This window comes from Hyla sarda, unplaced genomic scaffold, assembly GCF_029499605.1.
Source record: "Hyla sarda isolate aHylSar1 unplaced genomic scaffold, aHylSar1.hap1 scaffold_373, whole genome shotgun sequence".
Taxonomy (NCBI): Eukaryota; Metazoa; Chordata; class Amphibia; order Anura; family Hylidae; genus Hyla; species Hyla sarda.
The window spans coordinates 95,380-109,003 of record NW_026610392.1 but is presented as its reverse complement, the minus strand read 5'-3'; the positions used below and the strand labels follow the sequence as shown (position 1 = coordinate 109,003).

The following is a 13,624-nucleotide window of genomic DNA, read 5'->3' as shown; positions in this document are numbered from 1 at the left end:
TACCGCCAGCAGATGGAGACACTGGGGGATAATTTTCTAAGGATTTATACTGATTTTTCCTGTCTGAATTTGTCGCACAGAAAGTTGCAGGCCAAATATGTGTGACATTTCTGCGACTTTAGCTTCTAGAGCATTTTTACAACATTATACATAGGTGCTGAATACATAAAAAGCGACTGTTCAGCGACAGACAAGTCGCATCGGCTGAAAGTAGGCCAGAATGTCAGTCCATGTTGGAGCAGGTTTAGATACAGTCTAAAGCATAGATCTCAAAGTCTGTGCACAGAATTTAGCAAGGGCCTCGCACCTTCTGATGCATCAGGTAGGTGCACAATAGCATAGCCTAACCCTCTGTACTTTGGTCTATATTGATGCGGGACATAGACAGCCAGCTGATGACCAATCCATTAGTGCAATGGATGGCTGGAAGCATTTGTCTTTGCCTTTGCAATACCACAGAAGCAATGCATGGTCAATGTACAGCAATGACACACCTGTGTGAACAGCCAGGAGACCCCCCCCCCCCCCCATGTTATGTTACATAGTTACATAGTTAGTACGGTCGAAAAAAGACATATGTCCATCAAGTTCAACCAGGGAATTAAGGGGTAGGGGTGTGGCGCGATATTGGGGAAGGGATGAGATTTTATATTTCTTCATAAGCATTAATCTTATTTTGTCAATTAGGAACATTCAGCACCCACCCGCTATCAAGGCAGCTGCCTATCATGTCATGCCCTACCTGCACAGGTGTGCTGGCTACTCAAATGATCCAATTAAGGAGGCCATTTAGTCAGCAGCAGCAGAAGTCCTGTGCCTGGACGCTCCAACAGGGGCCAGACACAAGCAGAAGCAGAAGCAGCAGAAGCAGCAGCAGCACCACCTTTTGTTTTTTGGCTGCAGCAGCAGCAAGGCCCACAGGGCTGGCTAGCTGGCTAGCCAGCAAGCAGGTAGCAATGAAAGTAGGAATCTTTCTTTTTAACCCTGTAAGGGGGTGGTGCACTGTACCCGAAGATACTGCCATATCGGGTCAATGCATAGGGCGACGGAAGCAAGCTTCGAAATCGGCCCCCGTTCTCAAAAATCCATTTAATATATGGTCCCCAGATAGGGGACGTATCAGATATTAAACTGATAAGAACAGATACTACACTTGATCTTAGCCAAAAGGCCGAGAAGCGATAACCGTGAAAGGGGCGGGCCCAACAAGGTCCCCTTCATGGGCACTATCACTGCTTGCTGTCAGGGAGGCTGCCAGACAATTTTCCATGCACACTCTGGGCTGGGGGGCAGTCAACCACCAGTACACACAGCAGAACCTAAACCCATACCATTATTGCTAAGCAGCAAGACAGGGGCCCATTGCACTCCCACGGGGCCTTTTTAAATGCAATCCATAACCCGGATTTGCCAGGAACCCTTCTTACTCCTCCTACTTGCATGTGACACTGGGCTTAGGATCTGCATAGGAAACACACACACAAGCACACACCTACCTTTGTTGCCTGCAGATGCCTCCTTGGCTGTCCCCAAACGGTATCAAACCAACACCCACGGGAAGCTGTAAGCATAGAGGACATGCCTGCACCCCATTGGACTTACCTGTGTGGGTTAAATCCGGGTTATTTGACAACCTATGGCGGTGATGGTTCTGCTCAGGCAGAGCAGTGCTGATGCTCCTCATAAAGCTGTCGCTGCTGTGAAGGTTCTAGGTGACATCACAAATCCCTATGGTTACATACACAACAAAGCTGGGTTGTTGTTGTTTACACTCTGCAAGGCCTGTGGAAGTGAGTGACATCATAGCACTGTAGTTCTGAGGGTTCAAGATGGATGCAACAATCTCCTGTTGCTTCTATGAAGGCCGTAATAGACGACATCACCAAACAGCTCCATAGTCACATACACAGCAAAGGAGAGATGTTGTTTACACCTAGTGATGTCAGTGGTATTGAGTGACATCACAGCACAGTGCTAAGGCTCCTGGGCCTGGACACAGCAGCGGCTGCAATATCTCAACGGAGAATACGTTTATATCTATGTGTGTGTGTGCGCATATATATATATATATATATATATATATATATATATATATATATTTCTCCGCCGAAATCACTTTTAAACCCATTTCCACCTTTTTTTCCCTTCTCTTCCTCTTACTTTTTTTTCACGTTTTTTTACGTTTTTCTCCTTTTCGCCTCTTTTCTGGGCGTATTATTCTTCTTTTTCTTCTTTTTTCGTCTAATGCATACCCCATCAGTGCAGCAATGCTTATTCAATACCGCCAGCAGATGGAGACACTGGGGGATAATTTTCTAAGGATTTATACTGATTTTTCCTGTCTGAATTTGTCGCACAGAAAGTTGCAGGCCAAATATGTGTGACATTTCTGCGACTTTAGCTTCTAGAGCATTTTTACAACATTATACATAGGTGCTGAATACATAAAAAGCGACTGTTCAGCGACAGACAAGTCGCATCGGCTGAAAGTAGGCCAGAATGTCAGTCCATGTTGGAGCAGGTTTAGATACAGTCTAAAGCATAGATCTCAAAGTCTGTGCACAGAATTTAGCAAGGGCCTCGCACCTTCTGATGCATCAGGTAGGTGCACAATAGCATAGCCTAACCCTCTATACTTTGGTCTATATTGATGCGGGACATAGACAGCCAGCTGATGACCAATCCATTAGTGCAATGGATGGCTGGAAGCATTTGTCTTTGCCTTTGCAATACCACAGAAGCAATGCATGGTCAATGTACAGCAATGACACACCTGTGTGAACAGCCAGGAGACCCCCCCCCCCCCCCCCCATGTTATGTTACATAGTTACATAGTTAGTACGGTCGAAAAAAGACATATGTCCATCAAGTTCAACCAGGGAATTAAGGGGTAGGGGTGTGGCGCGATATTGGGGAAGGGATGAGATTTTATATTTCTTCATAAGCATTAATCTTATTTTGTCAATTAGGAACATTCAGCACCCACCCGCTATCAAGGCAGCTGCCTATCATGTCATGCCCTACCTGCACAGGTGTGCTGGCTACTCAAATGATCCAATTAAGGAGGCCATTTAGTCAGCAGCAGCAGAAGTCCTGTCCCTGGACGCTCCAACAGGGGCCAGACACAAGCAGAAGCAGAAGCAGCAGAAGCAGCAGCAGCACCACCTTTTGTTTTTTGGCTGCAGCAGCAGCAAGGCCCACAGGGCTGGCTAGCTGGCTAGCCAGCAAGCAGGTAGCAATGAAAGTAGGAATCTTTCTTTTTAACCCTGTAAGGGGGTGGTGCACTGTACCCGAAGATACTGCCATATCGGGTCAATGCATAGGGCGACGGAAGCAAGCTTCGAAATCGGCCCCCGTTCTCAAAAATCCATTTAATATATGGTCCCCAGATAGGGGACGTATCAGATATTAAACTGATAAGAACAGATACTACACTTGATCTTAGCCAAAAGGCCGAGAAGCGATAACCGTGAAAGGGGCGGGCCCAACAAGGTCCCCTTCATGGGCACTATCACTGCTTGCTGTCAGGGAGGCTGCCAGACAATTTTCCATGCACACTCTGGGCTGGGGGGCAGTCAACCACCAGTACACACAGCAGAACCTAAACCCATACCATTATTGCTAAGCAGCAAGACAGGGGCCCATTGCACTCCCACGGGGCCTTTTTAAATGCAATCCATAACCCGGATTTGCCAGGAACCCTTCTTACTCCTCCTACTTGCATGTGACACTGGGCTTAGGATCTGCATAGGAAACACACACACAAGCACACACCTACCTTTGTTGCCTGCAGATGCCTCCTTGGCTGTCCCCAAACGGTATCAAACCAACACCCACGGGAAGCTGTAAGCATAGAGGACATGCCTGCACCCCATTGGACTTACCTGTGTGGGTTAAATCCGGGTTATTTGACAACCTATGGCGGTGATGGTTCTGCTCAGGCAGAGCAGTGCTGATGCTCCTCATAAAGCTGTCGCTGCTGTGAAGGTTCTAGGTGACATCACAAATCCCTATGGTTACATACACAACAAAGCTGGGTTGTTGTTGTTTACACTCTGCAAGGCCTGTGGAAGTGAGTGACATCATAGCACTGTAGTTCTGAGGGTTCAAGATGGATGCAACAATCTCCTGTTGCTTCTATGAAGGCCGTAATAGACGACATCACCAAACAGCTCCATAGTCACATACACAGCAAAGGAGAGATGTTGTTTACACCTAGTGATGTCAGTGGTATTGAGTGACATCACAGCACAGTGCTAAGGCTCCTGGGCCTGGACACAGCAGCGGCTGCAATATCTCAACGGAGAATACGTTTATATCTATGTGTGTGTGTGCGCATATATATATATATATATATATATATATATATATATATATATATATTTCTCCGCCGAAATCACTTTTAAACCCATTTCCACCTTTTTTTCCCTTCTCTTCCTCTTACTTTTTTTTCACGTTTTTTTACGTTTTTCTCCTTTTCGCCTCTTTTCTGGGCGTATTATTCTTCTTTTTCTTCTTTTTTTCGTCTAATGCATACCCCATCAGTGCAGCAATGCTTATTCAATACCGCCAGCAGATGGAGACACTGGGGGATAATTTTCTAAGGATTTATACTGATTTTTCCTGTCTGAATTTGTCGCACAGAAAGTTGCAGGCCAAATATGTGTGACATTTCTGCGACTTTAGCTTCTAGAGCATTTTTACAACATTATACATAGGTGCTGAATACATAAAAAGCGACTGTTCAGCGACAGACAAGTCGCATCGGCTGAAAGTAGGCCAGAATGTCAGTCCATGTTGGAGCAGGTTTAGATACAGTCTAAAGCATAGATCTCAAAGTCTGTGCACAGAATTTAGCAAGGGCCTCGCACCTTCTGATGCATCAGGTAGGTGCACAATAGCATAGCCTAACCCTCTGTACTTTGGTCTATATTGATGCGGGACATAGACAGCCAGCTGATGACCAATCCATTAGTGCAATGGATGGCTGGAAGCATTTGTCTTTGCCTTTGCAATACCACAGAAGCAATGCATGGTCAATGTACAGCAATGACACACCTGTGTGAACAGCCAGGAGACCCCCCCCCCCCCCCCCCCATGTTATGTTACATAGTTACATAGTTAGTACGGTCGAAAAAAGACATATGTCCATCAAGTTCAACCAGGGAATTAAGGGGTAGGGGTGTGGCGCGATATTGGGGAAGGGATGAGATTTTATATTTCTTCATAAGCATTAATCTTATTTTGTCAATTAGGAACATTCAGCACCCACCCGCTATCAAGGCAGCTGCCTATCATGTCATGCCCTACCTGCACAGGTGTGCTGGCTACTCAAATGATCCAATTAAGGAGGTCATTTAGTCAGCAGCAGCAGAAGTCCTGTCCCTGGACGCTCCAACAGGGGCCAGACACAAGCAGAAGCAGAAGCAGCAGAAGCAGCAGCAGCACCACCTTTTGTTTTTTGGCTGCAGCAGCAGCAAGGCCCACAGGGCTGGCTAGCTGGCTAGCCAGCAAGCAGGTAGCAATGAAAGTAGGAATCTTTCTTTTTAACCCTGTAAGGGGGTGGTGCACTGTACCCGAAGATACTGCCATATCGGGTCAATGCATAGGGCGACGGAAGCAAGCTTCGAAATCGGCCCCCGTTCTCAAAAATCCATTTAATATATGGTCCCCAGATAGGGGACGTATCAGATATTAAACTGATAAGAACAGATACTACACTTGATCTTAGCCAAAAGGCCGAGAAGCGATAACCGTGAAAGGGGCGGGCCCAACAAGGTCCCCTTCATGGGCACTATCACTGCTTGCTGTCAGGGAGGCTGCCAGACAATTTTCCATGCACACTCTGGGCTGGGGGGCAGTCAACCACCAGTACACACAGCAGAACCTAAACCCATACCATTATTGCTAAGCAGCAAGACAGGGGCCCATTGCACTCCCACGGGGCCTTTTTAAATGCAATCCATAACCCGGATTTGCCAGGAACCCTTCTTACTCCTCCTACTTGCATGTGACACTGGGCTTAGGATCTGCATAGGAAACACACACACAAGCACACACCTACCTTTGTTGCCTGCAGATGCCTCCTTGGCTGTCCCCAAACGGTATCAAACCAACACCCACGGGAAGCTGTAAGCATAGAGGACATGCCTGCACCCCATTGGACTTACCTGTGTGGGTTAAATCCGGGTTATTTGACAACCTATGGCGGTGATGGTTCTGCTCAGGCAGAGCAGTGCTGATGCTCCTCATAAAGCTGTCGCTGCTGTGAAGGTTCTAGGTGACATCACAAATCCCTATGGTTACATACACAACAAAGCTGGGTTGTTGTTGTTTACACTCTGCAAGGCCTGTGGAAGTGAGTGACATCATAGCACTGTAGTTCTGAGGGTTCTAGATGGATGCAACAATCTCCTGTTGCTTCTATGAAGGCCGTAATAGACGACATCACCAAACAGCTCCATAGTCACATACACAGCAAAGGAGAGATGTTGTTTACACCTAGTGATGTCAGTGGTATTGAGTGACATCACAGCACAGTGCTAAGGCTCCTGGGCCTGGACACAGCAGCGGCTGCAATATCTCAACGGAGAATACGTTTATATCTATGTGTGTGTGTGCGCATATATATATATATATATATATATATATATATATATATATATATTTCTCCGCCGAAATCACTTTTAAACCCATTTCCACCTTTTTTTCCCTTCTCTTCCTCTTACTTTTTTTTCACGTTTTTTTTACGTTTTTCTCCTTTTCGCCTCTTTTCTGGGCGTATTATTCTTCTTTTTCTTCTTTTTTTTCGTCTAATGCATACCCCATCAGTGCAGCAATGCTTATTCAATACCGCCAGCAGATGGAGACACTGGGGGATAATTTTCTAAGGATTTATACTGATTTTTCCTGTCTGAATTTGTCGCACAGAAAGTTGCAGGCCAAATATGTGTGACATTTCTGCGACTTTAGCTTCTAGAGCATTTTTACAACATTATACATAGGTGCTGAATACATAAAAAGCGACTGTTCAGCGACAGACAAGTCGCATCGGCTGAAAGTAGGCCAGAATGTCAGTCCATGTTGGAGCAGGTTTAGATACAGTCTAAAGCATAGATCTCAAAGTCTGTGCACAGAATTTAGCAAGGGCCTCGCACCTTCTGATGCATCAGGTAGGTGCACAATAGCATAGCCTAACCCTCTGTACTTTGGTCTATATTGATGCGGGACATAGACAGCCAGCTGATGACCAATCCATTAGTGCAATGGATGGCTGGAAGCATTTGTCTTTGCCTTTGCAATACCACAGAAGCAATGCATGGTCAATGTACAGCAATGACACACCTGTGTGAACAGCCAGGAGACCCCCCCCCCCCCCCATGTTATGTTACATAGTTACATAGTTAGTACGGTCGAAAAAAGACATATGTCCATCAAGTTCAACCAGGGAATTAAGGGGTAGGGGTGTGGCGCGATATTGGGGAAGGGATGAGATTTTATATTTCTTCATAAGCATTAATCTTATTTTGTCAATTAGGAACATTCAGCACCCACCCGCTATCAAGGCAGCTGCCTATCATGTCATGCCCTACCTGCACAGGTGTGCTGGCTACTCAAATGATCCAATTAAGGAGGCCATTTAGTCAGCAGCAGCAGAAGTCCTGTCCCTGGACGCTCCAACAGGGGCCAGACACAAGCAGAAGCAGAAGCAGCAGAAGCAGCAGCAGCACCACCTTTTGTTTTTTGGCTGCAGCAGCAGCAAGGCCCACAGGGCTGGCTAGCTGGCTAGCCAGCAAGCAGGTAGCAATGAAAGTAGGAATCTTTCTTTTTAACCCTGTAAGGGGGTGGTGCACTGTACCCGAAGATACTGCCATATCGGGTCAATGCATAGGGCGACGGAAGCAAGCTTCGAAATCGGCCCCCGTTCTCAAAAATCCATTTAATATATGGTCCCCAGATAGGGGACGTATCAGATATTAAACTGATAAGAACAGATACTACACTTGATCTTAGCCAAAAGGCCGAGAAGCGATAACCGTGAAAGGGGCGGGCCCAACAAGGTCCCCTTCATGGGCACTATCACTGCTTGCTGTCAGGGAGGCTGCCAGACAATTTTCCATGCACACTCTGGGCTGGGGGGCAGTCAACCACCAGTACACACAGCAGAACCTAAACCCATACCATTATTGCTAAGCAGCAAGACAGGGGCCCATTGCACTCCCACGGGGCCTTTTTAAATGCAATCCATAACCCGGATTTGCCAGGAACCCTTCTTACTCCTCCTACTTGCATGTGACACTGGGCTTAGGATCTGCATAGGAAACACACACACAAGCACACACCTACCTTTGTTGCCTGCAGATGCCTCCTTGGCTGTCCCCAAACGGTATCAAACCAACACCCACGGGAAGCTGTAAGCATAGAGGACATGCCTGCACCCCATTGGACTTACCTGTGTGGGTTAAATCCGGGTTATTTGACAACCTATGGCGGTGATGGTTCTGCTCAGGCAGAGCAGTGCTGATGCTCCTCATAAAGCTGTCGCTGCTGTGAAGGTTCTAGGTGACATCACAAATCCCTATGGTTACATACACAACAAAGCTGGGTTGTTGTTGTTTACACTCTGCAAGGCCTGTGGAAGTGAGTGACATCATAGCACTGTAGTTCTGAGGGTTCAAGATGGATGCAACAATCTCCTGTTGCTTCTATGAAGGCCGTAATAGACGACATCACCAAACAGCTCCATAGTCACATACACAGCAAAGGAGAGATGTTGTTTACACCTAGTGATGTCAGTGGTATTGAGTGACATCACAGCACAGTGCTAAGGCTCCTGGGCCTGGACACAGCAGCGGCTGCAATATCTCAACGGAGAATACGTTTATATCTATGTGTGTGTGTGCGCATATATATATATATATATATATATATATATATATATATATATATATTTCTCCGCCGAAATCACTTTTAAACCCATTTCCACCTTTTTTTCCCTTCTCTTCCTCTTACTTTTTTTTCACGTTTTTTTACGTTTTTCTCCTTTTCGCCTCTTTTCTGGGCGTATTATTCTTCTTTTTCTTCTTTTTTTTCGTCTAATGCATACCCCATCAGTGCAGCAATGCTTATTCAATACCGCCAGCAGATGGAGACACTGGGGGATAATTTTCTAAGGATTTATACTGATTTTTCCTGTCTGAATTTGTCGCACAGAAAGTTGCAGGCCAAATATGTGTGACATTTCTGCGACTTTAGCTTCTAGAGCATTTTTACAACATTATACATAGGTGCTGAATACATAAAAAGCGACTGTTCAGCGACAGACAAGTCGCATCGGCTGAAAGTAGGCCAGAATGTCAGTCCATGTTGGAGCAGGTTTAGATACAGTCTAAAGCATAGATCTCAAAGTCTGTGCACAGAATTTAGCAAGGGCCTCGCACCTTCTGATGCATCAGGTAGGTGCACAATAGCATAGCCTAACCCTCTGTACTTTGGTCTATATTGATGCGGGACATAGACAGCCAGCTGATGACCAATCCATTAGTGCAATGGATGGCTGGAAGCATTTGTCTTTGCCTTTGCAATACCACAGAAGCAATGCATGGTCAATGTACAGCAATGACACACCTGTGTGAACAGCCAGGAGACCCCCCCCCCCCCCCCCATGTTATGTTACATAGTTACATAGTTAGTACGGTCGAAAAAAGACATATGTCCATCAAGTTCAACCAGGGAATTAAGGGGTAGGGGTGTGGCGCGATATTGGGGAAGGGATGAGATTTTATATTTCTTCATAAGCATTAATCTTATTTTGTCAATTAGGAACATTCAGCACCCACCCGCTATCAAGGCAGCTGCCTATCATGTCATGCCCTACCTGCACAGGTGTGCTGGCTACTCAAATGATCCAATTAAGGAGGCCATTTAGTCAGCAGCAGCAGAAGTCCTGTGCCTGGACGCTCCAACAGGGGCCAGACACAAGCAGAAGCAGAAGCAGCAGAAGCAGCAGCAGCAGCACCTTTTGTTTTTTGGCTGCAGCAGCAGCAAGGCCCACAGGGCTGGCTAGCTGGCTAGCCAGCAAGCAGGTAGCAATGAAAGTAGGAATCTTTCTTTTTAACCCTGTAAGGGGGTGGTGCACTGTACCCGAAGATACTGCCATATCGGGTCAATGCATAGGGCGACGGAAGCAAGCTTCGAAATCGGCCCCCGTTCTCAAAAATCCATTTAATATATGGTCCCCAGATAGGGGACGTATCAGATATTAAACTGATAAGAACAGATACTACACTTGATCTTAGCCAAAAGGCCGAGAAGCGATAACCGTGAAAGGGGCGGGCCCAACAAGGTCCCCTTCATGGGCACTATCACTGCTTGCTGTCAGGGAGGCTGCCAGACAATTTTCCATGCACACTCTGGGCTGGGGGGCAGTCAACCACCAGTACACACAGCAGAACCTAAACCCATACCATTATTGCTAAGCAGCAAGACAGGGGCCCATTGCACTCCCACGGGGCCTTTTTAAATGCAATCCATAACCCGGATTTGCCAGGAACCCTTCTTACTCCTCCTACTTGCATGTGACACTGGGCTTAGGATCTGCATAGGAAACACACACACAAGCACACACCTACCTTTGTTGCCTGCAGATGCCTCCTTGGCTGTCCCCAAACGGTATCAAACCAACACCCACGGGAAGCTGTAAGCATAGAGGACATGCCTGCACCCCATTGGACTTACCTGTGTGGGTTAAATCCGGGTTATTTGACAACCTATGGCGGTGATGGTTCTGCTCAGGCAGAGCAGTGCTGATGCTCCTCATAAAGCTGTCGCTGCTGTGAAGGTTCTAGGTGACATCACAAATCCCTATGGTTACATACACAACAAAGCTGGGTTGTTGTTGTTTACACTCTGCAAGGCCTGTGGAAGTGAGTGACATCATAGCACTGTAGTTCTGAGGGTTCAAGATGGATGCAACAATCTCCTGTTGCTTCTATGAAGGCCGTAATAGACGACATCACCAAACAGCTCCATAGTCACATACACAGCAAAGGAGAGATGTTGTTTACACCTAGTGATGTCAGTGGTATTGAGTGACATCACAGCACAGTGCTAAGGCTCCTGGGCCTGGACACAGCAGCGGCTGCAATATCTCAACGGAGAATACGTTTATATCTATGTGTGTGTGTGCGCATATATATATATATATATATATATATATATATATATATATATATTTCTCCGCCGAAATCACTTTTAAACCCATTTCCACCTTTTTTTCCCTTCTCTTCCTCTTACTTTTTTTTCACGTTTTTTTACGTTTTTCTCCTTTTCGCCTCTTTTCTGGGCGTATTATTCTTCTTTTTCTTCTTTTTTTTCGTCTAATGCATACCCCATCAGTGCAGCAATGCTTATTCAATACCGCCAGCAGATGGAGACACTGGGGGATAATTTTCTAAGGATTTATACTGATTTTTCCTGTCTGAATTTGTCGCACAGAAAGTTGCAGGCCAAATATGTGTGACATTTCTGCGACTTTAGCTTCTAGAGCATTTTTACAACATTATACATAGGTGCTGAATACATAAAAAGCGACTGTTCAGCGACAGACAAGTCGCATCGGCTGAAAGTAGGCCAGAATGTCAGTCCATGTTGGAGCAGGTTTAGATACAGTCTAAAGCATAGATCTCAAAGTCTGTGCACAGAATTTAGCAAGGGCCTCGCACCTTCTGATGCATCAGGTAGGTGCACAATAGCATAGCCTAACCCTCTGTACTTTGGTCTATATTGATGCGGGACATAGACAGCCAGCTGATGACCAATCCATTAGTGCAATGGATGGCTGGAAGCATTTGTCTTTGCCTTTGCAATACCACAGAAGCAATGCATGGTCAATGTACAGCAATGACACACCTGTGTGAACAGCCAGGAGACACCCCCCCCCCCCCATGTTATGTTACATAGTTACATAGTTAGTACGGTCGAAAAAAGACATATGTCCATCAAGTTCAACCAGGGAATTAAGGGGTAGGGGTGTGGCGCGATATTGGGGAAGGGATGAGATTTTATATTTCTTCATAAGCATTAATCTTATTTTGTCAATTAGGAACATTCAGCACCCACCCGCTATCAAGGCAGCTGCCTATCATGTCATGCCCTACCTGCACAGGTGTGCTGGCTACTCAAATGATCCAATTAAGGAGGCCATTTAGTCAGCAGCAGCAGAAGTCCTGTGCCTGGACGCTCCAACAGGGGCCAGACACAAGCAGAAGCAGAAGCAGCAGAAGCAGCAGCAGCACCACCTTTTGTTTTTTGGCTGCAGCAGCAGCAAGGCCCACAGGGCTGGCTAGCTGGCTAGCCAGCAAGCAGGTAGCAATGAAAGTAGGAATCTTTCTTTTTAACCCTGTAAGGGGGTGGTGCACTGTACCCGAAGATACTGCCATATCGGGTCAATGCATAGGGCGACGGAAGCAAGCTTCGAAATCGGCCCCCGTTCTCAAAAATCCATTTAATATATGGTCCCCAGATAGGGGACGTATCAGATATTAAACTGATAAGAACAGATACTACACTTGATCTTAGCCAAAAGGCCGAGAAGCGATAACCGTGAAAGGGGCGGGCCCAACAAGGTCCCCTTCATGGGCACTATCACTGCTTGCTGTCAGGGAGGCTGCCAGACAATTTTCCATGCACACTCTGGGCTGGGGGGCAGTCAACCACCAGTACACACAGCAGAACCTAAACCCATACCATTATTGCTAAGCAGCAAGACAGGGGCCCATTGCACTCCCACGGGGCCTTTTTAAATGCAATCCATAACCCGGATTTGCCAGGAACCCTTCTTACTCCTCCTACTTGCATGTGACACTGGGCTTAGGATCTGCATAGGAAACACACACACAAGCACACACCTACCTTTGTTGCCTGCAGATGCCTCCTTGGCTGTCCCCAAACGGTATCAAACCAACACCCACGGGAAGCTGTAAGCATAGAGGACATGCCTGCACCCCATTGGACTTACCTGTGTGGGTTAAATCCGGGTTATTTGACAACCTATGGCGGTGATGGTTCTGCTCAGGCAGAGCAGTGCTGATGCTCCTCATAAAGCTGTCGCTGCTGTGAAGGTTCTAGGTGACATCACAAATCCCTATGGTTACATACACAACAAAGCTGGGTTGTTGTTGTTTACACTCTGCAAGGCCTGTGGAAGTGAGTGACATCATAGCACTGTAGTTCTGAGGGTTCAAGATGGATGCAACAATCTCCTGTTGCTTCTATGAAGGCCGTAATAGACGACATCACCAAACAGCTCCATAGTCACATACACAGCAAAGGAGAGATGTTGTTTACACCTAGTGATGTCAGTGGTATTGAGTGACATCACAGCACAGTGCTAAGGCTCCTGGGCCTGGACACAGCAGCGGCTGCAATATCTCAACGGAGAATACGTTTATATCTATGTGTGTGTGTGCGCATATATATATATATATATATATATATATATATATATATATATATTTCTCCGCCGAAATCACTTTTAAACCCATTTCCACCTTTTTTTCCCTTCTCTTCCTCTTACTTTTTTTTCACGTTTTTTTACGTTTTTCTCCTTTTCGCCTCTTTTCTG

At 46.2% G+C, this 13,624-nt stretch overlaps 6 non-coding genes across 6 annotated transcripts; all 6 read right to left on the bottom strand.

Annotated features, from left to right (window-relative positions):
- Positions 1–992: 992 nt before the first annotated feature.
- Positions 993–1,183, bottom strand: LOC130332300 (U2 spliceosomal RNA). Its single transcript, XR_008875012.1, has one exon. It is a non-coding gene; the product is annotated as a U2 spliceosomal RNA (small nuclear RNA).
- A 2,091-nt stretch (positions 1,184–3,274) lies between these two features.
- LOC130332299 (U2 spliceosomal RNA) lies at positions 3,275–3,465 on the bottom strand. Its single transcript, XR_008875011.1, has one exon. It is a non-coding gene; the product is annotated as a U2 spliceosomal RNA (small nuclear RNA).
- Positions 3,466–5,560: 2,095 nt separating this feature from the next.
- LOC130332298 (U2 spliceosomal RNA) lies at positions 5,561–5,751 on the bottom strand. The gene has a single exon (XR_008875010.1). It is a non-coding gene; the product is annotated as a U2 spliceosomal RNA (small nuclear RNA).
- Positions 5,752–7,842: 2,091 nt separating this feature from the next.
- On the bottom strand, positions 7,843–8,033 carry LOC130332297 (U2 spliceosomal RNA). Its single transcript, XR_008875009.1, has one exon. It is a non-coding gene; the product is annotated as a U2 spliceosomal RNA (small nuclear RNA).
- Positions 8,034–10,127: 2,094 nt separating this feature from the next.
- Positions 10,128–10,318, bottom strand: LOC130332296 (U2 spliceosomal RNA). The gene has a single exon (XR_008875008.1). It is a non-coding gene; the product is annotated as a U2 spliceosomal RNA (small nuclear RNA).
- Positions 10,319–12,408: 2,090 nt separating this feature from the next.
- On the bottom strand, positions 12,409–12,599 carry LOC130332295 (U2 spliceosomal RNA). The gene has a single exon (XR_008875007.1). It is a non-coding gene; the product is annotated as a U2 spliceosomal RNA (small nuclear RNA).
- Positions 12,600–13,624: the final 1,025 nt, after the last annotated feature.